Below are 15,229 nucleotides of genomic sequence, written 5' to 3' on the forward strand. Positions count from 1 at the left end.
GACAGAGATAAGGAGGTTTGTAGGGACTGGTGGAGGTTACAGAGATAGTGAGGGTGTAGGGACTGGAGGAGTTTACTGAGATAGGGAGAGTTTTAGGGACTGGAGGAGGTTACAGAGATAGGGAGTGTTGTAGGGGATGGAGGATGATACAGAGATAGGGAGGGTTGTCGGGAATGAAGGAGATTATATAAATAGCGAGGGTTGCAGGGGCTGGAGGAGGTTACAGAGTTGGGAGGGTTGTAGGGGTCGGAGGTTGTTACAGAGATAGGGAGAGTTGTATGGACTGGAGGAGGTTACAGAGATAGGGAGGGTTGTAGGGGCTGGTGGAGGTTACAGAGATAGTGAGGATTGTAGGGACTGGAGGAGGTTACAGAGATAGGGAGTGTTGTAGACGCTGGAGAAGGTTACAGGGATAGGGAGGGTTGTAGGTGCGGCGGACATTACAGAGGTAGGGTGGGTCGTAGGGTGGAGGAGGTTACAGAGATAGGCAGGTTTGTAGGGGCTGGTGGAGGTTACAGAGATAGGGAGTGTTGTAGCGACTGGAGCAGGTTACAAAGATAGGGAGGGTTGTAGGGGCGGCGGAGGTTACAGAGATAGGGAGGGTTGTAGTGGCTGGAGAAGGTTACAGAGATAGGGAGGGATGTAGGGACTGGAGGAGGTTACAGAGATAGGGAAGGTTGTAGGGGATGGAGGAGGTTACGGAGATAGGGAGAGTTGTAGGGTCTGGAGGTGTTTACAGAGATAGGGAGGGCTGTAGGAGTCGGAGGTTGTTACAGATATAGGGAGGGTTGTAAGGACTGGAGGAGGTTACAGAGTTGGGATGGTCGTAGGGTTCGGAGGTTGTTACAGAGATAGGGAGGGTTGTAGGGACTGGTGGAGGTTACAGAGATAGTGAGGGTTGTAGGGACTGGAGGAGTTTACTGAGATAGGGAGAGTTGTAGGGACGGAGGAGGTTACGGAGATATGGAGGGTTGTAGGGGTTGGAGGAGGTTACAGAGATAGGGAGGGTTGGAGGGGTGGCGGAGTTTACGGAGATAGGGAGGGTTGTAGGGACTGGAGGAGTTTACAGAGATAGGGAGGTTTATACGGGCTGGAGGAGGTTACAGAGATAGGGAGGGTTGTAGTGGCGGCGAAATTTACAGAGATAGGGAGCTTTATACGGGCTGGAGGAGGTTACAGAGATAGGGTGGGTTGTAGGGGCGGCGGAGTTTACAGTGATAGGGAGGGTTGTAGGGACTGGAGGAGGTTACAGAGATTGGGAGGGTTGTAGGTGCTGGAGGAGGCAACAGAGATAGGGAGGGTTGCAGGGACTGGAGGAGGTTACAGAGATAGGGAGCGTTGTAGAGACTCGAGGAGGTTACAGAGTTGGGAGGGTTGTAGGGGTCGGAGGTTGTTACAGAGATATGGAGGGTTGTAGGGACTGGAGGAGGTTACAGAGATAGGGATGGTTGTAGGTGCTGGAGGAGGTTACAGAGATAGGGAGGGTTGCTTGGGCTGGATGAGGTTACAGAGATAGGTGGCGTTGTAGTTACTGGAGGAGGTTGCAGAAATAGGGAGGGTTCTTGGGGCTTGAGGAGGTTACAGAGATAGGGAGTGTTGTAGGGTCTGGAGGAGTTTACAGAGATGGGGAGGGTTGTGGGGATCGGAAGTTGTTATAGTGATTGGGAGGGTTGTAGGGACTGGAGGAGGTTACAGAGTTGGGTGAGTTGTAGGGGTCGGAGGTTGGTACAGAGATAGGGAGGCTTGTAGGGACTGGAGGAGGTTACAGAGATAGGGACGGTTGTTGGGACTGGAGGAGGTTATAGAGATAACCTGTTTCATTTTCTGGAAAACCTGGGGTTTGATCCCAAGGGGAACAGAATTAAAACTAGCTCCGTTACCCGTCCAACAACATCAGTAAAAAAGCAGATGGTCTGGGGCCATAATCACATTGCTGTTTGTGGGATCTTGCTGTGTGCTTCTGTGTTTCTTACAACAGTGAGCTCACTGCAAAAGAAATCCTTCATTGGCTGTGAAATGCTTCGGGATGTTCTGAGGTGGGGGAAAGGCGCTAGAGAAATGCAAGTCCTTTGTTTACCATGAGTTTTGGTTAATCTTAATCCTACATGTGCATGTATACACAACCAAGGGTATCTTACACAAAGGCACAGTGTTAGTGAGGAGGCTCCCTCTCTCTTCAATTCCACCTCATCCCCACACTCTCTGCCATTGCCTTATCTTGACACCATGGACAGAGCCTGTATTGTACATTTAAAGGAATTTATTGATGTCAGCCTGGTCACTGGTTTCATTTTGTGGAAAACCTGGGGTTTGATCCCAAGGGGAACAGAATTAAAACTAGCTCCGTTACTCCTGGATAAGAGAAGGCACTTTGTACAGTGACATAGACAGGATTTGATGACACAGGATTTCATATATGCGGCACAGAAACAGGCCATTCAGCCCATCTGCTCCGTGCTTGTGTTTCTGCTCCACACGAGCCTCATCCCGCCCCCCCTCGCCATCTCACCCCATCGCCATATCCTTCTATTCCTTTCTCCCTCATGTGTTTATCCAGCTTCCCCCTTAAACACATCGACACTATTCACCTCGACCACTCCCTGAGGGAGCGAGTTCCACATTCCCCCCCACTCTCTGGGTAAAGACGTTTCTCCGGAATTCCCCATTGGATTTATTAGTGACGATCTTATATGGATGACCCCTAGTTCTGGTCTCCCCTCCCACCAGAGGAAACACTCCCTCTGTATCCACTCCATCGAAACCTTTCTGAATTTTAAATACCTCGATGAGGTCACCCCCCTCAGCCTTCTCTTTTCTAGAGAACAAAGACCCAGCCCGTCCATCCTGTCCTCATATAAACTCATGTGAGTGTACCCTCACATTTCTGGGATCATCATTGTAAATCTTCCCTCTCCAGTATCTCGATGTCCTTTCTGTAATATGGTGACCAGAACTGCTCGTGGAAATCTCAGTGCAGTGCAACCAAGTTTTGATGCAGGCTTACCGTCACTTCCCTACTTTTCAATTCTATCCCTCCAGAAATAATCCCTAGTTTTTGGTTTGATTTTTGCCTTGCCTTGCTAACCTGCGGGGGCAACTCCCACTGTGTGGTCTTATTTGCACTCTGAAGGTGTTGGGGGAAACCTGCGCACGCAGTTAAATAACTCCCCGTGATTCAGGCTCGAGTGTATAGTCCAAATGCAAGGTTATTACTCAGGCATCAATCGTATAGTGACGATTACAGTTATCGATTCAGACAGCCTGGTTTATTGTAGGCTGGAGCTGATCCGACAAGGTGTCTGGAGATGTTGGACTCCCGACTGTCCTGTGACTTCTGAGCTTAAGGGAGCTGTTCCCTGGTATATTGTCTACCTTTTCCGTGTGAGTTATATTACACGGTACCCAGGATGTACGTTGAACTGAGTTGCTTCTCATCCACCCTCCAGAGTTGACATCACCGCTGTCTTGAGGATTTAACTGTTTATGAAGTGAACACTAGAAAGGGAACAGACCGACCGAGACAACCTCAAATCATTAAATGTTACTGGGTGGGGGGCGCTCCCGATATTCTGGCCAACCCCCAGTATTCGCACCAGATTTGGGGGCACATCCAACGTGTCTCCTGGCAGAAACAGAACGTGCTAGAAAAACTCAGGAGGTTTGTCAGTGCCCTGCGCAGAGAAAAGACAGAGTTAACATTTTAAGTCCGTATGGCTCTTCTCCAGAGCTGAAGAGATGTAGAAATGTGATGGTCAAAGGAAAGAACTGTGGATGCTGGAAATCCAAAACAAAAACAGGAATACCTGGAGAAAGTTTTTCCAGGTATTTGTTTTTGTTTTTGAAATGTGTTGGGTTTTTGTTTGGTTCTGCCGAAGGGTCATGAAGACTCGAAACGTTGACTGATTTCTTCTGCACCGATGCTGCCAGACCTGCCTAGTTTTTCCAGGTAATTGTGTTTTTGTTTTGGGTTTTTTTAATACTGTTTAAGAGAGTGAGGGCTGGGTGGAACAAAATAGAAGGACAGAGATAGGTGAAAACTCAGGTGAGATTTGACAAAGATGTGTTGGACACAAGAGAAATGGAGTGCTAATGATTGTGTGAAAGACGAAAGCAGGTGTTAATAATGGCATGAAGGTCAGACATCAGTAGGTGTTAATAGCAGAACAAGGGGTCAGTGCCTCTCTGAAAGCAAAACATGGGAACAAATTGCAGACTGGCACTTGGTGGGGGTGAAGGGCTGGGGAAGGGGGTGGAAAAACCTCCTGACAATTTCTCATCCCATTGTTCTGGCCAATAACTGATGTTGGCAAAATTCAAACTCTGGTAATCACATTGAGATGTGATTAAATATTCGACTCGAGAGAATTCTAACAGTTGGTTAAAGAATTGGTTTCCATACATGGTTGACAGTCCCAGGTGAATGAATATTTAGCCAGAATCTGTTACAATCAGAGTCCAGTTATATTAAGAAACAATGACTGCATTTGTATAGCATTTCTAACATAGTAAAACAACCACAAAGCGTTTCACAGGAGCCTAAATGAGTCAGATTTTGACATCGAGCTGCAAAAGGAGATATTAGGAATGAGCATCACCAGTCAAAGATGTACATTTTCATAAAGGATGAAAGAAAGAGAGAAAGGGGAGGAAAGGTTTAGGGAGGGAATTCCAGAGCTCAGGGCCCCAGGCAGCTTTAGGCACGGCCGCCAATGGTGGGGCGATGGGAATCGGGGGATGGTCAAGAGGCCGGAATTGGAGAAGGGCAGAGATCTCGGAGTGTTGTAGGGGCTGGAGGAGGTTACAGAAATAGGGAGGGTTGTAGGGGCGGAGGAGGTTACAGAGATAGGGAGGGTTATAGGGGCTGGAGGAGGTTACAGAGATAGGTAGGGTTGTAGGGACTGGAGGAGTTTACTGAGATCGGGAGTGTTGTAGGGGCTGGAGGAGGTTACAGATATAAGGAGTGTTGTTGGGGCGGAGGAGGTTACAGAGATAGGGAGGGTTATAGGCGCTGGAGGAGGTTACAGAGATAGGTAGGGTTGTTGGGGCTTGAGGAGATTACAGAGATAGGGAGGGTTGTAGGGGTGGCGGAGGTTACAGAGATAGGGAGGGTTTTAGGGGCTGGACAGGTTACAGAGATAGGGAATGTTGTTGGGGTGGAGGAGGTTACAGAGATAGGGAGGGTTGTAGGAGTTGGAGGAGGTAACAGAGATAGGGAGGGTTGCAGGGGCTGGAGGAGGTTACAGAGATCGGGAGGATTGTAGGGGTTGGAGGAGGTAACAGAGATAGGGAGGGTTGTAGGGTCTGGAGAAGGTAACAGAGATAGGGAGGGTTGTAGGGACTGGAGGAGGTTACAGAGATATGGAGGGTTGTAGGGGCTGGAGGTGTTTACAGAGATAGGGAGGGTTGTAGGGGTCGGAGCTTGTTTGAGATAGAGAGGGTTGTAGGGACTGGAGGATGTTACAGAGTTGGTAGGGATGTAATGGTCGGAGGTTGTTACAGAGATAGCGAGGGTTGTAGGGGCAGGAGGGGGTTACAGAGATAGGGAGCGTTGTAGGGATTGGAGGAGGTTATAGAGATAGGGAGGGTTGTAGAGGCTGGAGGAGGTTACAGAGATAGGGAGGGTGGCAGGGGCTGGAGTAGGTTACAGAGATAGGGAGGGTTGTAGAGACTGGAAGAGGTTACAGAGTTGGGAGGGTTTTAGGGCTCGGAGCTTGTTACAGAGATAAGGAGGGTTGTAGGGATTGGAGGAGGTTACAGAGATAGGTAGGGTTGTAGGGGCTGGAGGAGGTTACAGAGATAGGGAGGGTTGTAGGGGCTGGAGGAGGTTACCGAGATAGGGAGGGTGACAGGGGCTGGAGGAGGTTATAGAGATAGGGAGAGTTGTAGAGACTGGAAGAGGTTACAGAGTTGGGAGGGTTTTACGGCTCGGAGCTTGTTACAGAGATAGGGAGGGTTGTAGGGGCTGGAGGAGGTTACAGAGATAGGGAGGGTTGTAGGGATTGGAGGAGGTTACAGAGATAGGGAGGGTTGTAGGGGCGGCGGAGGTTACAGAGATAGGGAGGGTTGTAGGGGCTGGAGAAGGTTACAGAGATAGGGAGTGTTGTAGGGGCGGAGGAGGTTACAGAGATAGGGAAAGTTGTAGGGGTTGGAGGAGGTAACAGAGATAGGGAGTGCTGTAGGGGCTGCGGAGTTTACAGAGATAGGGAGGGTTGTAGGGACTGGAGGAGGTTACAGAGATAAGGAGGTTTGTACGGCCTGGAGGAGGTTACAGAGATAGGGAGGGTTGTAGGTGCGGCGGAGCTTACAGAGATAGGGAGGTTTGCAGGGACTAGAAGAGGTTACAGAGATAGGGAGGGTTGTACGGGCTGGAGAAGGTTAGAGAGATAGGGAGGGTTGTATGGGCAGCGGAGGTTACAGAGATAGGGAGGGTTGTAGTGGCTGGAGAATGTTACAGAGTTTGGGAGGGTTGTAGGGGCTGGAGGAGGCAACAGAGATAGGGAGTGTTGCAGGTGCTGGAGAAGGTTAATGAGTTAGGGAGTGTTGTAGATACTGGAGGAGGTTACAGAGTTGGGAGTGTTGTAGGGGTCGGAGGTTGTTACAGAGATAGGGAGGGTTTTTGGGGCTTGAGGAGGTTACAGAGATAGGGAGTGTTGTTAGGTCTGGAGGGGTTAACAGAGATGGGGAGGGTTGTAGGGGTCGGAGGTTGTTATAGAGATAGGGAGGGTTGTAGGGACTAAAGGAGGTTACAGAGATAGGGAGTGTTGTAGGGTCTGGAGGAGTTTACAGAGATGGGGAGGGTTGTAGGGGTTGGAGGTTGTTATAGAGATAGGGCGGTTTGTAGGGACTAAAGGAGGTTACAGAGTTGGGAAGGTTTTAGGGGTCGGAGGTTGGTACAGCGATAGGGAGGGTTCTAGGCACTGGAATAGTGTACAGTGATTAGGAGGGTTGTATGGACTGGAGGAGGTTATTGAGATAGGGAGGGTTGTAGGGACTGGAGTTGGTTACATTGATAGGGAGGGTTGTAGGGGCTGGAGGAGGCAACAGAAATGGGGAGGGTTGCAGGGTCTGGAGGAGCTTTCAGAGATAGGGAGAGATGTAGAGACTGGAGGAGCTTACAGAGATTGGGAGGGTGTAGGTGCTGGAGGAGGCAACAGCGATAGGGAGGGTTGCAGGGGCTGGAGGAGGTTACAGAGATAGAGAGTGTTGTAGAGACTGGAGGAGGTTACAGAGTTGGGAGGGTTGTAGGGGTCGGAGGTTATTACAGAGATATGGAGGGTTGTAGGGACTGGAGGAGGTTACAGAGATAGGGATGGTTGTAGGTGCTGGAGGAGGTTACAGAGATAGGGAGGGTTGTTGGGGTGGCGGAGTTTACGGAGATAGGGAGGGTTGTATGACTGGAGGAGTTTACAGAGATAGGGAGGTTTATACGGGCTGGAGGAGGTTACAGAGATAGGGAGGGTTGTAGGGGCGGCGGAGTTTACAGAGATAGGGAGGGTTGTAGGGACTGGAGGAGGTTACAGAGATAGGGATGGTTGTAGGTGCTGGAGGAGGTTACAGAGATAGGGAGGGTTGCTTGGGCTGGATGAGGTTACAGAGATAGGTAGCGTTGTAGTTACTGGAGGAGGTTACAGAAATAGGGAGGGTTCTAGGGGCTTGAGGAGGTTGCAGAGATTGGGAGTGTTGTAGGGTCTGGAGGAGTTTACAGAGATGGGGAGGGTTGTAGGGTTCGGAGGTTGTTATAGTGATAGGGAGGGTTGTAGGGACTGGAGGAGGTTACAGAGTTGGGAGAGTTGTAGGGGTCGAAGGTTGGTACAGAGATAGGGAGGCTTGTAGGGACTGGAGGAGGTTACAGAGATAGGGACAGTTGTTGGGACTGGAGGAGGTTATAGAGATAACCTGTTTCATTTTCTGGAAAACCAGGGGTTTGATCCCAAGGGGAACAGAATTAAAACTAGCTCCGTTACCCATCCAACAACATCAGTAAAAAAGCAGATGGTCTGGGGCCATAATCACATTACTTTTTGTGGGATCTTGCTGTGTGCTGCTGTGTTTCTTATAACAGTGAGCTCACTGCAAAAGAAATCCTTCATTGGCTGTGAAATGCTTCGGGATGTCCTGAGGTTGGGGAAAGGCGCTAGAGAAATGCAAGTCCTTTGTTTACCATGAGTTTAGGTCAATCTTAATCCTACATGTGCATGTATACACAACCAAGGGTATCTTACACAAAGGCACAGTGTTAGTGAGGAGGCTCCCTCTCTCTTCAATTCCACCTCATCCCCACACTCTCTGCCATTGCCTTATCTTGACACCATGGGCAGAGCCTGTATTGTACATTTGAAGGAATTTATTGATGTCAGCCTGGTCACTGGTTTCATTTTGTGGAAAACCTGGTGTTTGATCCCAAGGGGAACAGAATTAAAACTAGCTCCGTTACTCCTGGATAAGAGAAGGCACTTTGTACAGTGACATAGACAGGATTTGATGACACAGGATTTCATATATGCGGCACAGAAACAGGCCATTCAGCCCATCTGCTCCGTGCTGGTGTTTCTGCTCCACACGAGCCTCATCCCATCTCACCCCATCTCACCCCATCGCCATATCCTTCTATTCCTTTCTCCCTCATGTGTTTATCCAGCTTCCCCCTTAACTACATCGACACTATTCACTTCCACCACTCCCTGTGGGAGCGAGTTCCACATTCCCCCCATTCTCTGGGTAAAGGCGTTTCTCCGGAATTCCCCATTGGATTTATTAGTGACGATCTTATATGGATGACCCCTAGTTCTGGTCTCCCCTCCCACCAGAGGAAACACTCCCTCTGTATCCACTCCATCAAAACCTTTCTGAATTTTAAATACCTCGATGAGGTCAACCCCTCAGCCTTCTCTTTTCTAGAGAACAAAGACCCAGCCCGTCCATCCTGTCCTCATATAAACTCATGTGAGTTTACCCTCACATTTCTGGGATCATCATTGTAAATCTTCCCTCTCCAGTATCTCGATGTCCTTTCTGTAATATGGTGACCAGAACTGCTCGCGGTAATCTCAGTGCTGTGCAACCAAGTTTTGATGCAGGCTTACCGTCACTTCCCTACTTTTCAATTCTATCCCTCCAGAAATAATCCCTAGTTTTTGGTTTGATTTTTGCCTTGCCTTGCTAACCTGCGGGGGCAACTCCCACTGTGTGGTCTTATTTGCACTCTGAAGGTGTTGGGGGAAACCTGCGCACGCAGTTAAATAACTCCCCGTGATTCAGGCTCGAGTGTATAGTCCAAATGCAAGGTTATTACTCAGGCATCAAATCTATAGTGACGATTACAGTTATCGATTCAGACAGCCTGACTTATTGTAGGCTGGAGCTGTTCCGACAAGGTGTCTGTAGATGTTGGACTCCCGACTGTCCTGTGACTTCTGAGTTTAAGGGAGCTGTTCCCTGGTATATTGTCTACCTTTTCCGTGTGAGTTCTTTTACACGGTACCCAGGATGTATGTTGAACTGAGTTGCTTCTCATCCACCCTCCAGAGTTGACATCACCGCTGTCTTGAGGATTTAACTGTTGAAGAAGTGAACATTAGAAAGGGAACAGACCGACCGAGACAAGCTCAAATCATTAAATGTTACTGGGTGGGGGGCGCTCCCGATATTCTGGCCAACCCCCAGTATTCGCACCAGATTTGGGGGCACATCCAACGTGTCTCCTGGCAGAAACAGAACGTGCTAGAAAAACTCAGGAGGTTTGTCAGTGCCCTGCGCAGAGAAAAGACAGAGTTAACATTTTAAGTCCGTATGGCTCTTCTCCAGAGCTGAAGAGATGTAGAAATGTGATGGTCAAAGGAAAGAACTGTGGATGCTGGAAATCCAAAACAAAAACAGGAATACCTGGAGAAAGTTTTCTGTTTTCTATTTCTGTTTTTGTTTTAGAAATGTGTTGGGTTTTTTTAATACTGTTTAAGAGAGTGGGGGCTGGGTGGAACAAAATAGAAGGACAGAGATAGGTGAAAACTTAGGTGAGATTTGACAAAGATGTGTTGGACACAAGAGAAATGGAGTGCTAATGATTGTGTTAAAGACGAAAGCAGGTGTTAATAATGGCATGAAGGTCAGACATCAGTAGGTGTTAATAGCAGAACAAGGGGTCAGTGCCTCTCTGAAAGCAAAACATGGGAACAAATTGCGGACTGGCACTTGGTGGGGTTAGAGGGCGGGGGAAGAGGGAGGAAAAACCTTCTGACAGTTTCTCCTCCCATTGTTCTGGCCAATAACTGATGTTGGCAAAATTCAAACTCTGGGAACATTGAGATGTGATTAAATATTGGACCAAAGAGAATTCTAACAGTTGGTTAAAGAATTGGTTTCCAGACATGGTTGACAGTCCCAGGTGAATGAATATTTAGCCAGAATCTGTTACAATCAGAGTCCAGTTATATTAAATAACAATGACTGCATTTGTATAGCATTTCTAACATAGTAAAACATCCACAAAGCTTTTCACAGGAGCCTAAATGAGACAGATTTTGACATCGAGCTGCAAAAGGAGATATTAGGACTGAGCATCACCAGTCAAAGACATACATTTTCATAAAAGATGAGAGAAAGAGAGAAAGGGGCGGAGAGGTTTAGGGAGGGAATTCCAAAGCTCAGGGCCCCAGGCAGCTGAACGCACGGCCGCCAATGGTGGAGCGATGAGAATCGGGGGATAGTCAAGAGGCCGGAATAGGAGAAGCGCAGAGATCTCGGAGTGTTGTAGGGGCTGGAGGAGGTTACAGAGATAGGGAGTGTTGTAGGGGCTGGAGGAGGTTACAGAGATAGGGAGTGTTGTAGGGGCTGGAGGAGGTTACAGAGATAGGGAGTGTTGTAGGGGCTGGAGGAGGTTACAGAGATAGAGAGGGTTGTAGGGGTTGGAGGAGGTTACAGAGATAGGGAGGGTTGTAGGGGCTGGAGGAGGTTACAGAGATAGGGATGATTGTAGGGCCTGGAGGCGGTTACAGAGATAGTGAGAGTTGTAGGGACTGGAGGAGGTTACAGAGATAGGGAGGGTTGTAGGGACTGGAGGAGGTTACAGAGATAATCAGGGTTGTAGGGGCTGGAGGAGGTTACTTCGATAGGGAGGGTTGTAGGGTCTGGAGGAGGTTACAGAGATGGCGAGGGTTGTAGGGGTCGGAGGTTGTTATAGAGATAGGGAGTGTTGTAGGGACTGGAGGAGCTTACAAGGTTGGGAGGTTTGTAGGGGTCAAAGGTTGGTACAGAGATAGGGAGCGTTGTAGGGGCTGGAGGAGGCAACAGAGATAGGGAGGGTTGCATGGGCTGGGGAAGGTTACATAGATAGGGAGGGTTTTAGTGACTGGAGGAGGTTACAGATATAGGGAGGGTAGTAGGGGCTGGAGGAGGTTACAGAGATAGGGAGGGTTGTAGAGGCTGGAGGAGGTTACATAAATAGGGAGGGTTGTAGGGGCTGGAGGAGGTTACAGGGATAGGGAGAGTTGTAGTGGCTGGAGTTGGTTACAGAGATAGGGAGTGTTGTTGGGGCTGGAAGAGGCAACAGAGATAGGGAGGGTTGTAGAGACTGGTGGAGGTTACAGAGTTGGGAGGTTTGTTGGGGTCGGAGGTTGATACAGAGATAGGGAGGGTTGTAGGGAATGGAGGAGTTTACAGAGATAGGGAGGGTTGTAGGTGTTGGAGGAGGTAACAAAGAAAGGGAGGCTTGCAGGGAATGGAGGAGGTTACAGAGATAGGGAGGGTTGTAGGGGCTGGAGGAGGTTACAGAGTTGGGTCGGTCGTAGGGGTGAGAGGTTGTTATAGAGATAGCGAGGGTTGAAGGGACTTGAGTAGGTTACAGAGATAGGGAAGGTTGTAGGGACTGGAGGAGGGTACAGAGATAGTGAGGGCTGTAGGGACTGGAGGACTTTACAGAGATAGGTAGGGTTGTAGGGGCGGCGGCAGTTACAGAGATAGGGAGGGTTGTAGGGGCTGGAGGAGGTTACATAGATAGGGAGGGTTGTAGGGGCTGGAGGAAGTTACAGAGATAGGGTGGGTTGTAGGGACTGGAGGAGGTTACAGATATAGGGAGCGTTGTAGGGGCTGGAGGAGGTTACAGAGATAGGGAGGGTTGTAGGGGCGGCGGAGTTTACGGAGATAGGGAGGCTTGTAGGGACTGGAGGACGTTACAGAGATAGGGAGGGTTGTAGGGGCTGGAGGAGGTTACAGAGATAGGGAGGGTTGTAGGGACTGGAGGTGGTTACAGAGATAGGGAGGGTTGTAGGGACTGGAGGATTTTACAGAAATAGGGAGGGTTGTTGGGGCTGGAGGAGGTTACAGAGATAGGGAGGGTTGTAGGGACTGGAGGTGGTTACAGAGATAGGGAGGGTTGTAGGGACTGGAGGCTTTTACAGAGATAGGGAGGGTTGTTGGGGCTGGAGGTGGTTACAGAGATAGGGAGGGTTGCAGGGACTGGAGGTGGTTACAGAGATAGGGAGGGTTGTAGGGGCTGGAGGAGGTTACAGAGATAGGGAGGGTTGTTGGGACTGGAGGAGGTTACAGAGATAGGGAGGTTTGTCGGGACTGGAGGAGGTTACAGAGATAGGGAGGGTTTTAGGTACTGGAGGTGGTTACAGAGATAGGGAGGGTTGTAGGTACTGGAGGATTTTACAGAGATAGGGAGTGTGGTAGGGGCTGGAGGTGGTTACAGAGATAGGGAGGGTTGTAGGGGCTGGAGGATGTTACAGAGATAGGGTGGGATGTAGGGACTGGAGGAGGTTACAGTGATATGGAGGTTTGTAGGGACTGGAGGAGGTTAGAGAGATAGGGATGGTTTTAGGGACTGGAGGTGGTTACAGAGATATGGAGGGTTGCAGTGGTCGGAGGTTGTTACAGAGATAGGGAGGGTTGTAGGGACTGGAGGAGGTTACAGAGTTGGGTGGGTCATTGGGGTCGGAGGTTGTTACAGAGATAGCGAAGGTTGTAGGGACAGGAGGAGTGTACAGAGATAGTGAGGGCTGTAGGGAGTGGAGGAGTTTACAGAGATAGGTAGGGTTGTAGGGGCGGCGGAGGTTACAGAGATAGGGAGGGTTGTACGGGCTGGAGGAGGTTACAGAGACAGGGAGGGTTTTAGGGGCAGCAGAGGTTACAGAGATAGGGAGGGTTGTACGGGCTGGAGGAGGTTACAGAGACAGGGAGGGTTTTAGGGGCAGCAGAGGTTACAGAGATAGGGAGGGTTGTAGGGACTGGAGGAGGTTACAGAGATAGTGAGGGCTGTAGGGACTGGAGGAGTTTACAGAGATAGGGAGTGTTTTAGGGGCTGGAGGAGATTACAGAGATAGTGAGGTTTATAGGGACTGGAGCAGGTTACAGAGATAGGGAGGGTTGTACGGGCTGGAGGAGGTTACAGAGATAGAGTGGGTTGTAGGGGCAGCAGAGGTTACAGAGTTAGGGAGGGTTGTAGGGTCTGGAGGATGTTACAGAGATCGGGAGGGTTGTAGGGGCTGGAGGAGGTTACAGAGTTGGGAGGTTTGTAGGGGTCAGAGGTTGTTACAGAGATATGGAGGTTTGCATGGAATGGAGGACATTTCAGAGATAGGGAGGGTTGTAGGGTCTGGAGGAGGTTACAGAGATAGGGAGTGTTGTAGGGGCTGGAGGAGGTTACAGAGATAGGGAGGGTTGTAGGGGCTGGAGGAGGTTACAGAGATAGGGAGTGTTGTAGTGGCTGGAGGAAGTTACAGAGATAGGGAGGGTTGAAGGGGCTGGAGGATGTTACAGAGATAGGGAGAGTTGTAGGGGCTGGAGGAGGTTACAGAGATAGGGAGGCTTGTTGGGGCTGGAGGAGGTTACAGAGATAGGGAGGGTTGTAGGGGCTGGAAGAGGTTACAGAGTTGGGAGGGTTTTAGGGCTCGGAGGTTGTTACAGAGATAGTGAGGGTCGTATTGGCTTGAGGAGCTTATAGAGATAGGGAGGGTTGTAGGGGCTGGAGGAGGTTACAGAGATATGGAGGGTTGTAGAGGCTGGAGGAAGTTTCAGAGATAGGGAGGGTTGTAGGGGCTGGAGGAGTTTACAGAGATAGGGAGTGTTGTAGGGGTTGGAGGAGGTAACGGAGATAGGGAGGGTTTTAAGGGCTGGAGGAGGTTACCGAGATTGGGAGCGTTGTAGGGCTGGAGGAGTTTACAGAGATAGTGACGGTTGTAGGGACTGGAGGAGGTTACAGAGATGGGGAGGGTTGTAGGGGCTGGAGGAGCTTACAGAGATGGGGAGGGTTGTAGGGGTCGGAGGCTGTTACAGAGATAGGGAGTGTTGTAGGCACTTGTGGAGGTTACAGAGTTGGGAGGGTCATAGGGGTCGGAGGTTGTTACAGAGATAGCGAGGGTTTGTCGGGACGAGGAGGTTACAGAGATAGGGAGGGTTGTAGGGGCTGGAGGAGGTTACAGAGATAGGGTAGGTTCTAGAGCCGGAGGAGATTACAGAGATAGGGAGGGTTGTATGGGTTTCGAGGAGGTTACAGAGATCGGGAGGGTTGTAGGGACTGGAGGAGTTTACAGAGATCGGGAGGTTTGCAGGGACTGGAGGGGGTGACAGTGTTGTATCACGGTGGGATTGAGGTATCTCAAGTGGAACATTATGTCAAATTTGAATTTCATTGCTCTTTGCGTAATGACCATTTTGAAATGATTTGGAATGTTCATTCAGATTTCTTTCTCCAAAACTATAGTTTATTCATTAAATAATGATCATGAGAGCTGAAAGGAAGGCAGTTAATGTCTTCAGATTAACCCCTGTGATGTGAAAAATGGAATTTGGACACTGAGCAACACTCGGTGACACTGGGATGGGTGACTGGGATCCCCTGGGACTGGGATGGGGTCCTCAGCACTGGGATCAGGAGTCTGCGACATTCCTGGGATCAAATAGAACTGGGAATGTCCAAGAACATGGGGAGTAGAGTCATCAGGACTTGGGATTCCAAACTTACATTTCAGGGTCAGTTTTCTGTTCCTGAGTTCCACCTCACATTGTGCAACCCCAGTCTGTGATTTTTCTCCCAAGGGGAGGTGACCAATATCCTGATGTGTTCTCCCAGCATGTGTATGAATGAAAAACATGTGATTCAAAGTGCTGTCCAGCTGCTCTGTGCTTACAAATCTTCAGCACAAGCTGAGTTTAGTTGAAGGCCCTTAATGCCTGAGCTTTAACCTTCTCACAGAAATGAAAGCAGTGAGTTACTGATCAGTGTTTCTTGTAA

This window comes from Cetorhinus maximus, unplaced genomic scaffold (genome assembly GCF_964194155.1).
Source record: "Cetorhinus maximus unplaced genomic scaffold, sCetMax3.hap1.1 HAP1_SCAFFOLD_781, whole genome shotgun sequence".
In the NCBI taxonomy this organism is placed as follows: domain Eukaryota; kingdom Metazoa; phylum Chordata; class Chondrichthyes; order Lamniformes; family Cetorhinidae; genus Cetorhinus; species Cetorhinus maximus.